This window comes from Amblyomma mixtum, chromosome 3, assembly GCF_055824585.1.
Source record: "Amblyomma mixtum isolate Tamu chromosome 3, ASM5582458v1, whole genome shotgun sequence".
Lineage (NCBI taxonomy): Eukaryota > Metazoa > Arthropoda > Arachnida > Ixodida > Ixodidae > Amblyomma > Amblyomma mixtum.
Window position 1 is genome coordinate 247328399 of NC_143014.1, and position 21147 is coordinate 247349545.

Below are 21147 nucleotides of genomic sequence, written 5' to 3' on the forward strand. Positions count from 1 at the left end.
TTTATTCCATCGAATGCGTTATTCCAGAAGGAACATCTGACCGCAGAGCAGATTTCGGGCCAATTTTATCTCTCAGTTGCCGAGATTCTGCTTACATAATACAGAAATAAACCCGGCCATTTTAGCCAAGCCACAAAGGACTGCATAACAACTAATTTTTGCCATATGCACCGTTCAAGCAACACTGTTCGTCAGTAAATGATAATCCCCTTTTTATAAATGAATCAGCGAAGTGAGCGGTCGCTAACTCCAAAGATCGCTGCATTATGTGTTGTGATCCACCGTTTGCGGTTATGGCTATTATAGTTAACCCCTGCAGCAGCGCTCCACTGTACTACACTGACCTGCTATGTCTTCGTGCTGATTTATATACGAAAGCATTCCTTGGCTACGTCGGCGAGGTCGTGTCCGCAAAACGTGTCCGCAAATGGCATGGTTGAAATCGAAAGATAATTACGCGAGTATGCTGGCAAAAAATTAGGTCGATAGGATGATTGGTTAATTAATTAGGATCAAATACCGAAAAAATTCGAAATACCGCAGGCGTCGGTATTGTGAGTGGATAGGAAAACAGCCGGGGACAGCTAAATAGTGGAACAATATGCAAAAGAATGAAAATAATGTTTCAAATGCATTGAACTGTAGTTGATGAGTGATAACGAATCCAACAAAAAGTTTGATAGACATCGCTTAAGTAGTTAATTATTTATGGGCAAACACCATTGAATGGTTGAATAGGCTGGATGGGGATATAGTAAGTGGAAGGGAAAGATAGCACCGCGCCAAAAATGAAAAAAAAACCACGATGGTTGATTGAGAAAAAAGAAAGTATATTGAGAGTAAATGAACCAATTTTTAAATAAAGCACAAGATAATTACGATAATTAAGTAGCTACACTAATTAAAACAAAAAGAAAATGATAAAGAGAAATGACGAATGACGAGGAGGCGTCAATGCTTTCGCGTTCTCAATATGCGGGTCGCCTGAGTCACGGTATCCAGGTAGAGAGTGTCACAGGTTAAAAACTCAGAAATCATCGACGTACCTAAAAAGAATATTTTTTCATCTTTTTCAAGGACATGATGTGCAGCTTGATTTACAAAGCCTAGAAAAATACATAGAGCATTGGAGCCGCACATGACCCAGTACAAATGCCGTTCCACTGTACATACGACTGGTCATTGAAAGTGATGAAAGTGACATTAAGGCAACGTTCAAAAAGATTTCGGAAATTCGTCACTAATAGTCCGACAACATACTGGAACAGATTCTCCACGTATTCCTAAACACATGATTTCACCGAAATCAAAAGTTCACATCGTGCCACAGCAGAGAATAAATCTTCTATATTCGTAGTAAGAAACAAAACTGCATCTCATGAGTCTCAAGGTGACCTGCAGAGACGTGCAGAGATTAATGCAAGCTACGAGTTCAATTTTTTTCAAGCACATGATCTACAGCTTTTTTTACACAGCCTAAAAAATACGTAGTGCACTGCAACCACACATGACCCAGTACAAATCCCATTCCACTCTAAATACGATTATCCATTGAAAACGATGAAAGTGCACATTAAGGCAATATTCAAAAAGATTTCGGAAATTCATCCCTAATAGTCCGACAACATACTGAAGCAGAATCTCACCGTTATTCTAATTGCATGACTCCACCCAAATCAAAAGTTCACATCATGCACTACATAGAATAAATATTCATATTCACATTAAAAAGAAAAACCTCGCCTCGTAAGTCTTAATGTGAGCCGGAGAGACGTGCAGAGATTAATGCAAGCTAAATGTTCAATGTTTTTTTGTTTTCCGCCATTATTATCTACAGCTTGGTTTACACAGCCTAAAAAATACACAGTGCACTGCAGCCACACATGACCCAGAAGAAATGCCATTCCACTCTAAATACGATTGTCCATTGAAAACGATAAAAATAACATTAAAGTAATGCTCAAAAAGATCTCAGAAATTCCTCACTAATAGTCCTACAACATACTGGAACAGAATATCAGCATTTTCCTGAATGCATGACTTCACAGAAATCAAAAGTTCACATTCTTCTATTGCATTGAATAAATCTTCTATATTCATAGTAAAAAGCAAAACCTAATCAAGTCACTTTTAAGGTGAGCTGCAGAGACATGCAGAGATTATTGCAAACTAAGTATTAAATCCTTTTGTTTTCAAGCACATGATAAAGAACTTGGTTTCCACATCCAAAAAATACATAGTCCACTGCAGCCACACGTGACCCAGTACAAATGCCATTCCACTCTAAATACGAATGGCCATTGAAAACGATCAAAGTGGCATTGAAGTAAAACTCAAAAAGATCTCAGCAATTCCTCACTAATAAACCGACAACATACTGGAACAGCATCTCACCATTTTCCTGAATGCATGACTTCACAGAAATCAAAAGTTCACATTGTGCCACTGCATAGAATAAATCCTCCATATACATAGTAAAAAGAAAGACCTCGTCTCGTCAGTTTTAAGGTGAGCCGCAGAGACATGCAGAGATTAATGCAAGCTAATCATTTTTGTTGTTTTTAAGCACATGATCCACAAATTGGTTTCCACACCATAAAAATACATATTGCACTGCAGCCACACATGACCAAGTACAAATGCCATTACGCTCTAAATACGACTGGCCATTGAAAACGATAAAAGTGGCATCAAGGTAATGCTCAAAATGATGTCAGAAATTGCTCACTCATAGTCCGACAACATGCTAGAACAGTTATCACTATTTTCCTGAATGCGTGACTTCACAGAAATCAAAACATCAAATTCTTCCATTGCAATAAATGAATCTCATATTCATAGTAAAAAGCAAAACCTAATCGCGTCACTCTTAAGGTGAGCTGCAGAGACGTGCCGAGATTAATGCAAGCCAAATATTAATTATTTTTTGTTTTCAGGCACATGATCAAGAGCTTGGTTTCCACACGCAAAAAATACATAGCGCACTGCAGCCACACATGACCCAGTACAAATGCCATTCCACACTAAATACAACTGGCCATTGAAAACGAAAATGATTTTGGAAATTTCCCACTAATAATCTTACAACACACTGGAACAGAATCTCACCGTTTTCCTGAACGCATGACTTCACAAAAATCAAAAGTTCACATTGTTTCATCGCATTGAATAAATATTCCATATTCATAATAAAAACAAAAACCTCTTCTCGTTAGTCTTAAGGTGAGCCCCACAGACATGCAGAGATTAATGCGAGCTAAATACTAAATTTTTTTTTTGGTTTCACGCACATGATTTTCAGCTTGGTTTACACAGAGTAAGAAATACACAGTGCATGCAGCCACAAATGACCCAATACAAATGCCATTCCACTCTAAATACGACTGGCCGTTCAAAACGATAAAAGTGGCATTAAAGTAATACTCGAAATGTTTTTGGAAATTCCTCACTAATAGTGCGACAACACACTGGAACAGAATCTCACCATTTTCATGAACGCACGACTTCACAAAAACCAAAAGTTCACATTGTTTCATCGTACTAAATAAATCTTCTGTATTCATAGTAAAAAGCAAAAACTCGTCTCGTCACTCTTCAGGTGAGGTGCAGAGACGTGGAGAGATTAATGCAAGCTAAATATTCAATTTTTTTCTTTAAGCACATGATGAACAACTTGGTTTACACTGCCTAAAAAATACATAGTGCACTGCAGCGACAGATGACCCAGTAGAAATGCCATTCCACTGTAGATACGATAGGCCGTTGAAAACGATAAAAGTGGAATTAAAGTAATATTCAAAAAGATTCCCGCAATTCCTCACTAATAGTCCGAAACATACTGGAACAGAATCTCACCCTTTTCCTCAACGCATCACTTCACAGAAATTAAAAGTTTACATTGTTGCTGTGCATAGAATAAATCTTCTATATTCACAGTAAAAAGCCTCGTTTCGTCAGCCTTAATGTGAGCCACAGAGACATGCAGATATTAAGGCAAGCTAATATTCATTTTTTTTTATTTCATGTTTGAAAATTAGCTTACTTTAAGTACCAAAATGTTGAGTTTGCCCTCCGATCTCTAAGTCTGCTTGTAGAGAAGCGAAGAGAAGTGATGTCATGAGTAGGTACGGTTTAGGGGTGGTGTACGAAATATTTTTCGTACTTCTTTTTTCGCCCCACGCACCTCTTCAAAATGTCTGCATTGAAGACGTTCGGTCTTGTTGAACTCTCAGTTCAGTAATCTTGGCCGGAAGTGTGTAGAAAAGCACAACTGGCACGGTCTCAGAGTGGAGAATACCAAGTGCAGCGATGAATACAGCATTTGCAATCGGATATGAAGTGCGATCGAACGACGAGAAAGCAAGAAACCGATGTATACCAAGGCTACCAAACTACGACAGACGTCCAGCCGCAGTACCACTAGAACAGTGCAACCAGCTGAATTTACCTTGCACGAATTGAATTTTTATCTTCACCAATACGAGCACTGATAATCGCTGAAACACGCTAAATGAAACTGAAACAAGACCTGGAAGCATCGCATGCATTTCCAAGGCCATCGTTTAAAAAATGGCGCACAGGACAACTTTGTCCAAAGAGCCACGTGATTTTATTAGTATTAATCAGAGAATCTTAATGTTTTATCTTATTTAAGCTGCGTGAAATGATGTAATTTGCTCCTTAATAGCTTAGCAGTATATCTTCAAACCCCCCTCCCCCCTCTTTCATTCTCCACACTTACTTCGCTCCCATTTCGTTGAAAACTACATGTGGGCTTCAATTTATCGCCTATTATAATACAAACGGATTAAGTCGTAGATCCAGACAGTTGGCTTCCTTCATATGCATGGCATCAACGAGCCACTCATTAATTTAATACGAAGTACATGAGCATAGATCAGTTGCAACAGGCAAGAAAGCTGAAGCGTGTAGGCGGTATAGCAGAAACTGCCAGTGGAAACAACATAAATTGAACGAATGGCAAGCAGCTGGCAGTTGTGCGTAATACCTCTTCCTGGATACCTCTTCCGTAATACCTTACCCTCATTTGTTTGGTTATCAATGGCATTCTGTTTTGACAACATTCAATCCTACTGGCTTCTAGCGTCTTCTTCAAACGGTGGCCTTCATACATCTAGCGTGAGTTTGCGGGTGGCTTTCCCTCCAATTGTCGCGATGCTGCAGCACTGATGACCATGCGAATCGCGTCCGAAAAGAATAAGTTCTCGACCCGCACTAATAAATTTTCCGGTTGTGAAGTTTTGGTCCAATACACTGGTCGCATTTTCTTTCCACATGGTAGCTTGTAATATTCTTTTAATTTTGTCTTGCTTCGTTGACTGGTCTCAGCTGATTTCCCACATGTAAGTGCATGGCGCAAATTGGCAATCCGTTACAAATGATGCCAGTGGACCGCAGCTGCACTCATTTGGCTTCATTTGCACATGGCGAGTGGTGGGCCTTTTTTAAAGTTTCAAAGGATATAAGAAATATTTTTTGTTGCGTTGTGAGGATCTGTCTCAAATGTGAGTGCTATAAAATAAGCCACTCCTGAAATGTAACAATCTCCCAATAGACGACTAGGGACGAAATGGCGAGAAAAACAAAAAAACAAACTCATAATCGCGGTGAAAAACGTACGTGTTCGTGCTGCCTTTCGCCCTCACTTAAGGCAAAAATAACTATCACCACCTGCCACGCACCCCACGGGCTGCCAGGGTTTAGACATCTAAGCTTCTAAATGTGCATGTTGCGCTGCTATTTCACACCCCCGAACTATACATGTGGTGTTGTTGATAACGCCTTTAACACCAGTCAAGTTCTCAATATTAAACAGTTGCAGTAAAAAGATATTTTTGGAGCCGCATGAGGCCCGTGACTGAACATTCCACCGAGTAAATATTTCGTCGCTACAACTGTAAATAGCAACAGGCAACCAAGGCCGGAAAGGTCGATGCATTTGAAGTAGCGCCAGTGTGGAAGGGGACATATTATCCGCATCAAACCAATGATTATTCCATCAGTACCAATGAAAAGCACACTTCTCTTTTACTTCTAATTTGCTCTCCTGTGTACGGATAATAACCAAGAAACCTTTTAGACTTGAGTGAAGAAGTTATTGGAGATGTCTACACGTCCTGATATGGTGTATTTTGTGGAACGGAATCGCAACCGGCGTTCTATGTTCTAGAGTTACAAGCCCAGTCTCCGATTTTAACTGTATAAAACAACTTTAAGAGCTTACCTTGGTGCCATTGGATACATGATGTCGGTGCCTTGACGCCCGGTTTGTGCACTGCTCGTCCCTCTGGCTGCAATCCACCTGCATGGTGCGTCGGTACGCGACACGTCATGTTCAGACGCTCCTCAGAACAAAAGAAATGCCGAGCAGCAGGGAGAGCAGTCAGGGCTTTGTGTGAACGAAGACGCGCCGTCGCCGATTCTCTTTTTTACCTCGGTGCTGGGCGGCTGAGGCGTCCGCAATTCGACGGGGTGACTCACAACCAATGGTGTCAAGTGACGTGGTCTAACAACGCAAAATCATTCGCCCTTGCCAAACAACAGGATCGCATGCCAGGCCGGTATCACGCTGATGTTATGGGAGGGACGTTCGTTCTTGTAATCAACGCAAATACGGAGCCCAGCTCGCGTCAGTATAAGCCCCATAACCTGGATAAGTGTGGACATGTGACGATAACGCTCTCACTGACAATGAAATGCTCTAGGCTAAACTAGCCATTTCAGACTTCGGAAAGGAGTTATACATTTCTATTTATAGCCATCTGCCCCAGTAAAAGAAGGCCAAAAATTTGATGGAAAGCGCTCTACCATTCTTCCTCCCCCCTCAACAGCACCAATGCCTTTTTTCACGTCGTCTGTCCCCGATGGTGGGATAGGCTTAACCGTTACGCAGCAGGACCCTACGCCATAGAGCTCTTACATTATAGATTCCAAGATCAATAACCTAGGGTAGGCCTTTCATATTGTCCATTATCCTATTCGAAGAGGGGTGCCTCTTGTGTAATCGCTGCTGCGTGCTGATTGAGCACTTTTTTTCCGATCCTTCGTTCTCCAATTTGAAAAAAAAAATTGTTTCAGCCTCGCTTTCTATTCCTTCTTCCGTGAGGCCTGCAAATAGTGGGGTTGCCTGACTTGCTTGGTTTCTTCCTTTCTGTGCCTCAGCTTTTCCAAATTCAATGTTTTTGATCGCTCCGTGCGCTGTTTGCGAGTTTAGCGCCATTTTAAACCTCCCCCCCCCCTTATGCACGGTGTTGAACCGGAATTTTTTTGGGTTCTGTACGGCTCACGCTTTTCGGGTTCAACTCCGAGTTCAGCTCCAGAGCGCCACTCTGTTCCGGTTCGAACCAGCTTCAAACGGGTTCGGGATCAAAAAAACTTTTGAATGCGGACGAATTTTGCAAGCATCAACATTTGATGACGTCCAGCTTGAATTTTTTTTCTGCATGCACAAGCTATGTGTTGACTACCTGTCTTTTGTTCTCTCTGTTAATACTTTCAGATTTGCTTTTATTCAGAAACGCAGTTATCTTTCTATAGACCATTTCTACACCATGCTGATCTTGGTTTGTGTTTAGCCTTTATGTGGTCATTCTTTGTATTACCCCGCAATAAACAGATTCCTTGACACTCCGCTGAACACGCCTTGCTGAATGACCATTTGCTCCGAGTAGAAGACAAGTGTGCCAGATAGAATGACCCCTTGTTGATTTATGAATTGATACCTGCCTTCAGAAAGCCACGGCAGGTAATTATCTCCGTCATCAAGAGGGAAATGCGCATACCGAAACTCCCAGATTGCTCGCTGTATGAATTTTCAAAGCTGAAGCTGGCAATTAGCTTTAAGGAATATTTCACTAATGTTGATCTTAACATAGCTCTGCAAACCCCTCAAATTAATCATTTTCGATTGCCTACGAGTTGTGTACAGTCTTATGTATATTTCGATATAACATCCACGGAATTAAGTTCCTTGGTGTTGTGATTATCCACTGGTAAAGCTGCGGGTTGTGATGCTATAGCCACAAAGTTTCTAAAATCGAATAAACACATACTTTTCCATTCCTAGAAAAGATATTTAACACCGCCTCTCACTCCGGCACGTACCCTGATGTTCTTAAAAAGGAAGGGTGTCTCCTGTGTTCAGATGTGGGAATCCAGGTCTGATAGAAAACTACCGGCCTGTATCAGTCCTACTGCAATTAATACATTATTTGAGAAACTTATAACAAAACGTATGGTAAACGTTTTATTAAAATACAATCTGACTGTATCTAATCAGAACTGATTCCGACCGAACAAATCAACAAGCATAGCCATTACAGCCATTGTAAATGATATATATATATAATAGTTTACATAACAGAGAAACAGTTATTGGCATATTTTTGGACTGAAAAAAGATTTCGATAAGGTTGATCAAGAATTATTATTAATGAAATTAGCTTGCTATGGGTTGGGCGACGCAGCGTAAAACTTTTTTGGAAGCTATCACACACAACGACAGCAAACAGTAGATATAGAAATAGACACCTCCGAATTATTGCCAGTCTCACATGGGGTATCACAATGATCGCTATTGGGGCCAATTCTGTTTTCCTTATACAATAATGATTTCCCCAAGTGCAAAAAAGGTGGTGATGCCGTTAAATACGCCGATGATACAGGTGTTCTCGTTTGAGGTAAATGTATTGAAGACTAGAAGAAACTGCTAATAAATAATTAAATAGCATAGCTGTATGGTTTACCGCTAATAATTTAACGGTCAACTGCACATAAACAAATTGCGTAACTTTCACATCTATTAAATTAAGGATTGGTCAGCAAGACATTACTCAAGTCGAATCATGCCGATACCTGGGTGTCACGCTGGACTCGTCATTGAATTTTGAGGAGAACACCAGTAACGACTGCAAGAAACTAAGCCATGCATTTTCTGTACTTTTTCAAGCACCACAAAACTTTCCTCTAAAAACGCTCAGACTAATATACTTCGTAATTTTTCACTCTCATCTCACATACTGCGTTGAATCATGGGGCTATACCTACCCTTCATATTTAGAACCATTCATCGTTCTGCAGAAACGTTCTCTGCGCATTTTAAAATTTTAAGGTTACAGAGAACACACTGCAGCACTATTTCCCGAACTGCAGATTATGCCATTACTAGTCGCGCGTGATTACAAAATCACTTGCGCTGTGCGTAAAATTCTCTGAAGTAATAACCCGTATCCCTCCACCACCTTTATACCCCCAAAAAGGCACTTGGAGGCGAAATTCTAGAGGCCCGTGTGCTGTGCCATGTCAGTGCACGTAAAAAACCCAGGTGGTCGAAATTTCCGCAGCCCTTCACTACGGCGTCCCTCATAGCCTGAGTCGCTTTGGGACGTTAAACCCCAATAAACCAATCAAAACGGAACCAAAAAGGCACACAGGAAGTGAGGATCATTATATTTTTTAAGTACCCGCCGTTTACAACATATATAGCAGATGATTATTAACATATATTGGTGCAAAAATCTAAAACAGTCCTTCAGTAATGGTTAAAAGAAGCCCTAATTTCTTTCGCTTAGTAAAGGACATTATCTATAAAAATTACTTTCAATCTCTTTCCGAAATGTTAAAAAGTGTATTACTTTCTTTGTATAGAATGGTCTAATACTCCTGAATCTGTATTTATTTATTATTTAATGTTTGTAATGAACGTCCACTGTTGTCGTTTCCTTCATTTCATTCGTTGAATATGATTGCTTTAGTTGATTGTTAGTTTTTTGCAGTATCTTCAATGCATATAAAATGTACATAATTTTTTTTAATGTTGACGCCTGGGTACGCTATTTTGTGCACTGATTACATGAGCCTGAACTAGCAGCTTGCTCAGGGCCCAGATGCTTTTATCACCCTCTTTTGTATAACCCTCATTCAAAGTGAATAAACTGAAACTGAAGTATAGGTACACTTTCCTGCACAACTTACATTGTAATAATTTCGGCACGACGAAATTCGCAGAAGGGAATAGACGAGACGTGGTCAACCTCCTGCCAGCGCCAAACGTGGGTAACGCGCAAGCAATTTGAAATTTGCGGCAGTGAAGCCGAAAAAGAATTGTGTGCCAGTTTCATTCGCTAAGCGATGGGTGCGCTAAATTTAGTGATGCTCAACTATTGGGAAATAGACTATCAATAATATCGATAGCTTTTTCAGCTATTGCTAGTGCAAAAAAGCCATCGATACCAGTACTATCGATACACTATCGATAGCTTTACCGATAGTACAATCGATAGTAGAATTAATAGTATTACTATCAATAGTATTACTACCGATAGTACCGCTATCGATAGCAAGACTGTCGATAGTGAGACTGTCGATAGTAACATTATCTATAGTAACACTGTTAATATTATGCATTTGTTGGCTAGCGATATAGCCAAACATTTGCGATACCTGATTGGTTTCACGGCGTTATGAGGCTTAACGTCAGAAAGGGACTTAGGCTATGAGGGATGCCGTAGTGGAGGTCTGCGGGTAAATTTCGGCCAGCTGTGGTTCTTTAACATGCGCTGGCCTCGCATAGTACACGGGCCTTTTGCCTTTTGCCTCCATCAAAATAGAGCCGGCGAGGCCAGGGATCGAACCCGCGTCTTTCTATTCAGCAGCCGAGTACTACAACCTCCGCGACGCTGTGGCGGCATATGCGATAACTGACTACCAGGAATACTCAATTAATGCATTTATGAAATGTCTTGTCGACGAATGAAAAATTTAATTCCGCAGTAAAAGACCCGGAGTATGTTCATCGATACATTCACACTCAAAAGTAAAGCTTCTCGCACGTTTCGCAACTTTCAGCTGTGCGATCTTTGTTTACTGAACTGTCGCATCTTCAATGGAACATGGAAGTCTAGAACTTGCGCAGTCATATCTACCTTGTGTTCAGTGCATGAAAATGTAATGCGATGCTTATCAAGCATTTCATCGATGATGCGGTTGTAGGCGTACGTGGCAGTGGTTTACCGCTCGAAGCTTGGAAGTATTTTGAATTAAACACTAGATGAGAAGGAGATCTTTATACACCAGCTACATAAAAGCTAAATATAAGCAAAAAAATCACACATTACAGGAAGCAGTTCAACATAAATATATCTATTTATGTATCACATCGTAACCAAGGCATTCGAGAGCATGATAAGAGGAACAAGAACAATGAACGTAAATTGCTGTACATATTATTTGTAGGCTTGTGACAGCATGGCATATGCACTGCGCATGTCAGGTGGATTTTTCTGTTATATGCCGACATATATACCAGTTCAGCTATTTTAAAAATAACTTGCAGGGTTGTGAGAGCATAAAAGAGTTGAAATAAAATGGATACCACTTTAAACTGAGACGCAAAAGCGGGAAAGTTCTGTGTAAAAGGTAGCTGGGGAATGCGCCCGATGAAAGAACAAACAGGACTACGAGTTGTGTTGTATAAGACGACACCATCTTGCACTGCACCCGTCATCTTGCTGACGTAACCGCTGCAGAAATGCTTTTCGCACACATGCTTCGCAACTAGGACATTCGCGGCACTAACACTTTAGAAAAAACCAGCCAAAAAGACGGGGACAAAGGAGAGACGAGGCACACACAACGACTGGTGCCTCGTTGTGTGTGCCTTGTCTCTCCTTTGTCACCGTCTTTTTGGCTGGTTTTTTCTTAAGTATGTACCAGCTAACCCAGATTTAAACAATCCTGCAAAACTAACACTTTATCCAGTAACTTTACGTAGGGAACGTATGCAGAGCTCGGTGACGGGTAGGCTGCGAAAACGGCCGAGGCCTGTCAGTTGCTCATACCATCAACTCCGTACCAGTCACTCGGAAAACCAAGTTTATCATGCAGTGGATACGTGTAGTTGATTTTATAGAATGGATAGAACTATATACTGGAGACAGTATCAACACGGCTACCGATAGTACTAGTAAATTTTCACAGGTTCTTCTCTTCCTTTCCTCGCACCAGAGGTGCCCCGCCAGAGACGGCTGGTTTAACTCTCAAGACTCAAGCTTGATCTTCGCACCAGGGGTGCCCCGTCAGAGACGGTCTTGTGATCAGTTGAGATGCAGGGATAAAAAAGGGACTAACTGAAGATTTATATACAAATATTTACAGAATATACAAGTTAGATGCAACGGCAAAAGGACAAACAACAAAAAGGGTGGAACTGGCTAATACTAGGGGAGGCCCCTACTCGGCATAGCCGAAGATGCGTAGCATCTCACCTTAGCGCAGAACCCCGCTTCCGGCTCCGGGGCCCGGTTTTAAAACCTATTGGCCCGGCCCACATTTGGTGGCTTCCAATCATGTTGCACGCTTAACATGATTGGCTCTTCAAGGGCATGGCCAGCCCTCCGGCTTATACAAGGTAAAACACCATCTCTACCACAAAATAAAAACAAACACAAATACACATTCGTGCCAGTACGTGCGCGAATCGGTACCGCGGGGCGGGGTGGACACCCGTACTTCTTGGCGCGTTCGCGAGCGGCCGCGTTCCAAATAGGAGACGCTTCGCTTTGAGCGCCCCCAGCCGCGTTCCGATGAACACTACCGATCCCTTACACGCCCTTCCCAAGATTCTACAAAGGGCTCAAATGCCACTTTTAGAATTATAACAAGAAGGGATCGGTACGGGTCAGAAAACCACCCTGTGGGTGACATACCGCAGCTACACCAGCGCTGGCACCAACAAAACCAAAAGCAAAATGCAAAACGCACACACAACATAAGCAAATTCCACAAGTACACCCGGTGGCATGCCTACCGTGCGCCGTAACACGGCGTCCAAATTGGTGGGTTGCATCCAGTTCACCACCTCCAAGTAGACACCCTCGTCCTGCTCGCGAACGAGCACACACACACACACACACAGACACTCGCAACTTGAGCGTTCATTAGCACTCGCACGACGTCCGTAAGTGGCCACGTGAGCCTCCTTAGTCGCGCCGAGCGTCCTTGTGTGCGTTCGAGCCACTACGCGTCTCAATCGATACGATCAACGCCCAATGGCTACTACGCTCATTAGGCCGGTGCCACAGCGGGGCAAGAATTCAAAAATTGCTGCCCTCCAGGATCGAAAACAACGTCCTGATCCTCGGTAAGTCCAAATACTTCAGCACGCGACACACTTGAGGGAAAGCTTTCTCCGGCGCGCCGGTTCGAAACGCGTACTGCGTGAGGAACATAGTCCCTGTCCAGCCTAATCATATCAGTGCGACCACTTTTGCCACACGTGATTTGGCGTTCTGCAGCACGGGACGTACTGTTACCCGCGCCGACTTCCACCGTGAAAGCCACGCACCTGCCTCCTGTTACTCTGCCTCGCTTGGAGCCATTTGTACCTTTACTGCACGGGCAAACCTTGAAATTGCCGCTCCGCGCTTGATCGGCGCTTGCCGGCTTCGTGGCATAGTCTGAGGCTGCATGAGCTCCCTCGAGTTCGCTTGATCCGAATTTGTTTTGTGGCAACTCGCCACACATTTCATTGTCCTCGAAGGGCCTGGTGGGACACCCGCCGGGTGCGTTCAACAACTGCGCGGCGCTCGGTCCAGTCGGCACATCAGGCCAACCTTCGTTATTTGCCTCGGATGGAAGTTTCCTGGCGTCAATAGCGCTACGGGACACTTTATGCCCTATGCCTGACACAGTGTGCCGCTGCGGCAACGCTTGACTTCCTTCTTTCACTCGCTCGCCGATCTGGCGTCTGTCTTCACTGGTCGTTTCACGCTGGACCAACTGCTCCTTTTCGCAATTTGCCTGAGACCGAGTTTTTATTCCGGAACTCGCGCCCTCGTCCCTGGTCTTATCTGGGGTAGAGCTAACCTGTTCAGCTGGATCGTCGGGGTGCGCGTTCACCGCCTCTAACACCGCGACGCTGCGTTCCATCAGGCTGCTTTCTTGAACTGCGACTCCAGCTTCGCAGAAATCTGGCTCACTTTTTACTTCTGCCTGGCTGTTTTCCTCACCTGTGCTTGACAGGCATATGCCTTTGCCTTCCAGCACTGGCGGCCTCTCCGCTCGGGACTCGGAGCAGTTCTCCCTGGCTAGTTAACTAGCTCTCCTAGATTCTTTGAGCTTAGACAGCTCGAGCTCTAGCTGCTGGCGCCTTGCTTCTAACTCCTGCAAATCCGGAGGTTTTTCCTCGCATAGCGGCGCCTTTCCTCCATTCACTTTTGCAAGATCTGCCTGAAAATAAGCCAAGCGCGCCTTCGCCAGTTCTACTCGGTACTTCACATCAAGTGAGGGCCGGCTTGGATAGCTTTCCATACCGCCTTCCGTACCCCTCAGCTGTCCTACCGGCTCGAACACAGGGACGTGAACAATGCGACCAAGGAAACTCACGGCTTCGATGCGTCGATCCGCATTGCCAGCTCCTTGGCGTCGGAGTCCACCGCCACTTTCCCCGGACGCTGCGATGAGCTGTCGCACGCCGCTGGTCCGCCGCCGGTGACTGTCAAGTTATCGACGCGCTGCTTTTCTGGACCGTATGCAGTCCCGCGTCGCTGGACTACTGCCGTGGTCCTTGCGTCCTTGCCGCCGTCTCTCCGCAGGTCCTTTCTCGAACGCTGCTGTTGCCTGATCGTCGCCTTTCTCCCTGCGTTCAATCTTATTCCTGCGCCGTCTTCCGATGGCAGCAGGATCCTGTCGACTGCGCCAGTAAAGTTTCACACAGGTTCTTCTCTTCCTTTCCTCGCACCAGAGGTACCCCGCCAGAGACGGCTGGTTTAACTCTCAAGACTGAAGCTTGATCTTCGCACCAGGGGTGCCCCGTCAGAGACGGTCTTGTGATCAGTTGAGATGTAGGGATAAAAAAGGGAATAACTGAAGATTTATATACAAATATTTACAGAATATACAAGTTAGATGCAACGGCAAAAGGAAAAACAACAAAAAGGGTGGGACTGGCTAATACTAGGGGAGGCCCCTACTCGGCATAGCCGAAGATGCGTAGCATCTCACCTTAGCGCAGAACCCCGCTTCCGGCTCCGGGGCCCGGTTTTAAAGACCTAATGGCCCGGCCCACATTTGGTGGCTTCCAATCATGTTGCACGCTTAACATGATTGGCTCTTCAAGGGCATGGCTAGCCCTCCGGCTTATACAAGGTAAAACACCCTCTCTACCACAAAATAAAAACAAACACATATACACATTCGTGCCAGTACGTGCGCGAATCGGTACCGCGGGGCGGGGTGGACACCCGTACTTCTTGGCGCGTTCGCGAGCGGCGCCTCCAAATAGGAGACGCTTCGTTTTGAGCGCCCCCAGCCGCGTTCCGATGAACACTACCGATCGCTTACAGTACTACCGAAAGTACTATGAATACTACTATCAATAGAACCATGGATAGTAATATCGATACCAATATGGATATAACCATCGATATTACTATCGATACTACTAAAGAAATGATTAACTATCGATAGCACTATCGACACCACAATCGAAAGTACTAACTATCGATAGTACTATTGATAGCGCGCTATCGACAATACTATCGATAATACGATAGCGGCTCAACTATCGATAGTATCGGTAGTATATCGATAGTTTTGCATCACTACCTAAAATACATTGGCCACCGCGTAAAGAATCTGAAATACGCACCAGTGAAACCGAAACAAGAAGTGTGGGCCAGCTGCTTCATCAACCGGTGGGTATTTTAAAAAAGGTTTGAGCGACACTCGAGCAATCCGACATTCTCCCCAGTGAAACCGAAACAGGAATTGTGGGCAAGTTGCTCACACTAACGTCTAGGTGGGCTAGAATCGACCGGGTCGCTGGGTCTAAGGGAGTGTCGTCTCTTATCATACTTTCAATATGCAAAATCACTATTTCGCTAACGTCGTCGCGCGAGCAGTAGGCCTTCCACTAAGACGACGCGCCGACGCCGACTCGGTTTTGTCGCCTGTACTGGACAGCTCATGCGTCGAAGAAACGACAGGGTCACGTTCGACACGGAGTGTCTAGTGACGCGACCTAACAATGCAAAATCGTCCGCATTAGCCGAATAACAGAATCGCACGTCAGGGTTACCGCTAGTAGTTGGTAGGCGGGATCATGGTTCTAATCAACACTAAGTGATGTCTAGCTCTTGCCAATATCTGCGATGTTATCTGGTGAATTGGAGCTGAAATTACGCCAATACTGACATTGAAGATTTGAAACTTGATACTGATTCGTAGGTTACCAAAACTCTATATACAGCAGGTCCCAGAGCGAAAGGCTGCATAGGGGCCTCCTCTTATTTGGAAATAAGCACGAAGCAAGACCGCGTTACATTCGTATGTAAGGGAACGGGACCATAAAAGGCATTGCAGCACATGAAACCCTAGTGGCCAAGTTTCGGCATTTAAAACTTCGAAAACGTGGTATAAAAGAGCTCTCCTGGTCACGAAAGAAGGTAAAGGGTAAAATGCGCGAGGTCCCTTCACTGCCCCTCTACAGCGAGAAAATATCTATACGGCCCCCAATTCGGTAATTTCTACGTTATCCTTTTCGTTTTTTAGGAGAGGCGTGTGTCTTGTGTGGGTACTGCTCCCGGCTGCTTTCGGGCTCTTTTGCCAATGATCTCGTTTTCTACCGAGGAAAGCCAATTCACGCTTTCAATTCATTTTCACTGTTCTGTGAAATCCGTGAACTGAAACTTTGTTTATTGCGGCCTACTGTGCAAAAGCTATGGGCAGCGATTGGTCAATGGTTCCGACATGATTCACGCCCCTTCGCAACACGCACGAAGGCATGGTGGGGTTCAATACACACGCGCCTTATTGCTACGACTTCGCGTCACTCCCTTCAGGCTGCGAGGCCCTGATTGGTGCGTCGTGCCGGCAGCAACACGCCGAGTTTGCTCGACAGCCAATAGGACAGTGGCTGGGATCCAGCAGCGTGAGACCGGATAACGTCTGCGCACCGCCCCTATGGCTCAGTTTCCTCTAGGATGGCGGGCAGCGCATGCACATGCTAGACACGTGACGGAAATGTTCGTGTAACAGACCGGATGCCGGAACGTGATCGGTCCCTGAGAACAATAGCCTCCCGTAGCAGCCCCTGCCTGTCGGCCAGCACGCTGTCGCCAGGGCGGCGGCGACTGTCCTTCTGGGGGTTTTTCCGTCGCTGAGCGCGGCTTCTCTCAAGAGATGGCGCTGTCAGGCTGTCGAGGCTAGTCGAGGCCCGTTTCTACAGCTAGAAAAAGAAATAGTTTAGAAAGCATTTCGTCGCTCTTAAAGATCACAGTACCGGTACGACAAACAGAAGGAGCACCGCTCAACGCTATTACTCATGATAGAACAGAGTTAACCTTTCCGGAGAACAACGGTAAGGAGCGGTCGAGATCTAGGATAAATTGGTCATGTCGGGCCTATACTTTTTATTGTCACAACAGAACTGCATAAGAATTTCGCTTATCTCTGGTTATTCATCTGCGAAGAGAAATTTCATTCAAGTTAAGCTAAAAGAAAATAATAAACGAAAGGCTACGCGCACATCTGTTATTCTTTAATATTTCACAGAAAATGGCTGCGCAAAAACGCTACTCTCCTTGAGTGTCACTTTTTGTTTCTGTCAACAGAAAGTGCGTGAAGAAAAATTTATGCAACTGAGTATACTTTCACAACAATTAAAGGGCACAACGTCCGCGAAAGGCGCCATTTGATCTTACTTTGCACCCGCAGTTCTATTTAAGCAACACACAAACCTGCACCGGTTAAACTTGCTGTAGCGTAGGCGCATATTTTTTACACTATGAGCGAATAGTTTTCATCGTTTTATGTAAAATGAAAGCTCTCTTTACAGTTGAAACTTTGCTCAGTTCTTTTGTACAGCACCATAGCTCTTCGGGGTACTTGTGAAGTTTTTGTGTCGTGGTAAGAAGCTGTGGGCTTAATGAAGTCAGCATCACCTGACTTGTGGATCGGCCTGCGAGGCTCGTGAGCGCACTTTTTTTCAGTCGCTGACTTCACTGTTAGGGAAGATGGGCAACCGATGGAGTGGCCGGAAGAAGGACCTCGCGAATATCGCTACGCTCGCGTGAAGCGCCGGAGTTTCGCGCCCGTAAAGCGGAGCGAAATCTTCGGGGAGCGAACCCTCTCATGCGCGCTCGAGACTATAAGCAGACGGCACAAGGGCGAGATGAGGAAGTTCGCGTCCACGAAGCGCAAGCCACCGGATGCCGGAGAGGGGCGAATGACGGTAGTGCCAAGCTTGCGATCGAGCGACAGTTCAACGCCAACAAACCGGGTTTTGCTTGTTTGTTTAACTGCGGAATCGCAAAGATGCTGCGGATTTGAGAGGTACAGCTGTACGGTTATCGGCCCAATTAATCAGTAACATCACAGTGAGGCAGGGTTAAGCCACCAGCTACTGCTGAAATTCGCATCATTTTTGATGACCAGCAGGTAACGTTTTTTGGAAATTGACGCATTTCACTTTTTCCCTAAGGATGAAGCGAAAGCAATGGTTGGAGTGCTCTTCGTGGATACTTCCTCTCGCAGGGACCCCTGCATGATGTGAACAAAGTGGCCTATTCCGAACTGGACGCACTCCCCAGCAAACCAAGGGGTATACAAAGAGCGTGTATGACGAGCCTTCTCTATTCCGCGTTCATTCTCTCATGCGAACGCTCGAGCGAAATCTAAAAAAATATCGATGCACCTAAAAGCAGATTTTTTTTTTGTTTTCAAGCACATGATCTATAGCCTGGTCGACACAGCTTAAGAAAATACCGAGAGAACTGGAGCCACGTATGACCCAGTACAAATGCCATTCGACTGTAAATACGACTGGTCATTGAAAACGACAAAAGTGGCAGTAAGTAATATTCAAAGATATCGGAAATTCGTCACTAATAGTCCGACAACATACTCGAACATGATCTCGCTGTTTTCTTCAATGCATTACTTCACAGAATTCAAAAGTTTACATGGCGGCTCTGCATCGAATCAATAGTCTATATTCATAGTAAAAAGCAAAACATCGTCTCGTCACTCTCCAGGTGAGTTGCAAAGACATACGGATATTTATACAAACTAAATATTCTTATTTTTTAATAGTAAGTTTAGAAATAGTTTAGTTAAAGTAACAAAATGTCGAGTTTGCCTATCTCTAATTTTGCCTATAGACAAGCCTAGAATTGATGTCACGAGTGGGTACTTTTTAGGGGTGGTATACTAACTATTTTTCCTACTTCTTTTTCAGGTCCCGCGCACTCCTGCAAAATGTCTCCATTGCAGACGTTTTGGTCTCGTTGGAATCTCCGTTTAATAATCTCCGCCGAAATCGGGTAAAAAGCCACAGGTGACACGATCTACGAGTGGAGCCTACCAAGTGCAGCGATGACTGCAGCAGTTGCAATGCAGCAGATGCACTGGGATCGGACTACGACGAAGCAAGAAACCGTTGCATATCAAGGCTACCAAATGACAATGACAGACGCCCAGCCGCAGTACCAGTAGAAGAGTGCAACCGGCTGATTTTATCATGTGCTAGTTGTATTGTTATCTTCAACAATGCAAGTACTGATAATCGCTGCAACACGCTAAATGCCACAGAAACAATACCTAGAAGCCTCGCATCTAATATAGAGGCCATCGTTTAAAGATGACGCAAAGGACAACTTAACCAATCATTTTGAACGAGCCACGAGATTTTATTAGTATTAAGCAGGGAACCTCAATGTTTTATCTTATTTAAACGATGTGAAATGATATCATATCCGGCTTAATGCCTTTCCAGTATAATATCTTCTTCGCCCCCCACTTCCTAGTCGCGCTGAATGTTCATTCTCCACACCTACGTCACTCATAATTTGTAGAGAAGTGCATGTGGAGCTCAGCTTGTCGCCTATTATTGTACAAATGAATTAAGCCAACGAGCCAGACAGTTGGCTTCCTTCATATGCTTGTCATAGAGGAGCCACTAAATATTTTATCAAATCATATATGACCGTAGATTAGTTGTAATAGGCAAGAAAGCCGAAGCCTGGATGGGGTATAGGAGAATCTGTCTGTGGAAACAAGAATAAAGCGAAGGGCTAGCAATTGACAGTTGCGGGTAATACCTTCTGCCTCTCTTGCCGTAATTTGTTTACTGCACTGCAGAGAATTCGAAATCAACCTCCCTTCATAAAAATCTCTTTCTAACGCTAACCAACACGCGCATGTCTGGTTAAAATGACACTCTGTTGTCACAAATTTACATCCAACTTCCTTCTCGGGCCTTTTTCAAACGGGGGCCTCGATACTGCTAGCGTGAGCTTTCGGGTGGTTTTTTCTTCCATGGTCGCAATGCTGCAGCACTCATGAGCGTAGGAATTGCATTCGCAAGGAATAAATTCTTTACTCGCACGAATAAATGCGTCGGTTGTCAAGTTTTCGGTCCACACCGTGGAAACCTATTATTTCCGCTTGGTACCATGGAATATTCCTTGTTTTATTTCTGTTTCGGTAACTCGTCTCAGCTGATTTCTCACTTGTAAATGAATGGCTCGAATTGCCATCCATTGCAAATGGTGCCAGTGGGCCCCAGCTACACTCATTTGGCCACCCTACATATACAAGGTCACCCTATAAAACTATACATGCAACAAATTTAGGCGCTTACCTTAATGCCATTGAATGTGGTGTCGACGCCTTGTCACCCGGTTTGTGAACTGATCGTCCCTTTAGCTGCAATCCTTCTGGTGCGTCGGTATGCGCCACGTCATGTTCACAGCGTCCTGAGAACAAAAGAAATGCCGAGCAGCCGAGGCAGCAGTCAGAGCATGGTGGGAAAGAAAACGCGCCGTCTCCGGTTCTATTTTCTACCTCAGTGCTGGGCGACTGAGGCGTCAGCAATTCGACGGGGTGACGGGCAACGAAGGGTGTCACGTGACTCTGTCTAACAACAAAAAATCATCCGCCCCACACAAACAGCAGAATCGCAGGGCAGGCTTATGTCACGCTGCTGCTATGGGAGGGACGTTCGTGTTTGTGATCAACGCAAATACTGAGCCCAGCTCGCGTCAGTATAAACTTGATCCATAATCTGGGGCAGTGTGCTTATCTCAAAGTAAGCCTATGTCTGACAATGGAAGGCTTTATGTCAGATTA

General features: G+C 44.4%; 1 protein-coding gene across 2 annotated transcripts in view; it reads left to right on the top strand.

The window, feature by feature from the left end:
• Positions 1-19946, top strand: part of LOC149354270 (uncharacterized) — a 239916-nt gene extending 219970 nt beyond the window's left edge. For both annotated transcript variants that reach the window (XM_089583252.1, XM_089583253.1), the window contains exon 5: positions 19256-19946. The gene's annotated coding sequence lies outside the window, so the exon portion shown is untranslated. The remainder of the gene's footprint in view (positions 1-19255) is intronic.
• Positions 19947-21147: the final 1201 nt, after the last annotated feature.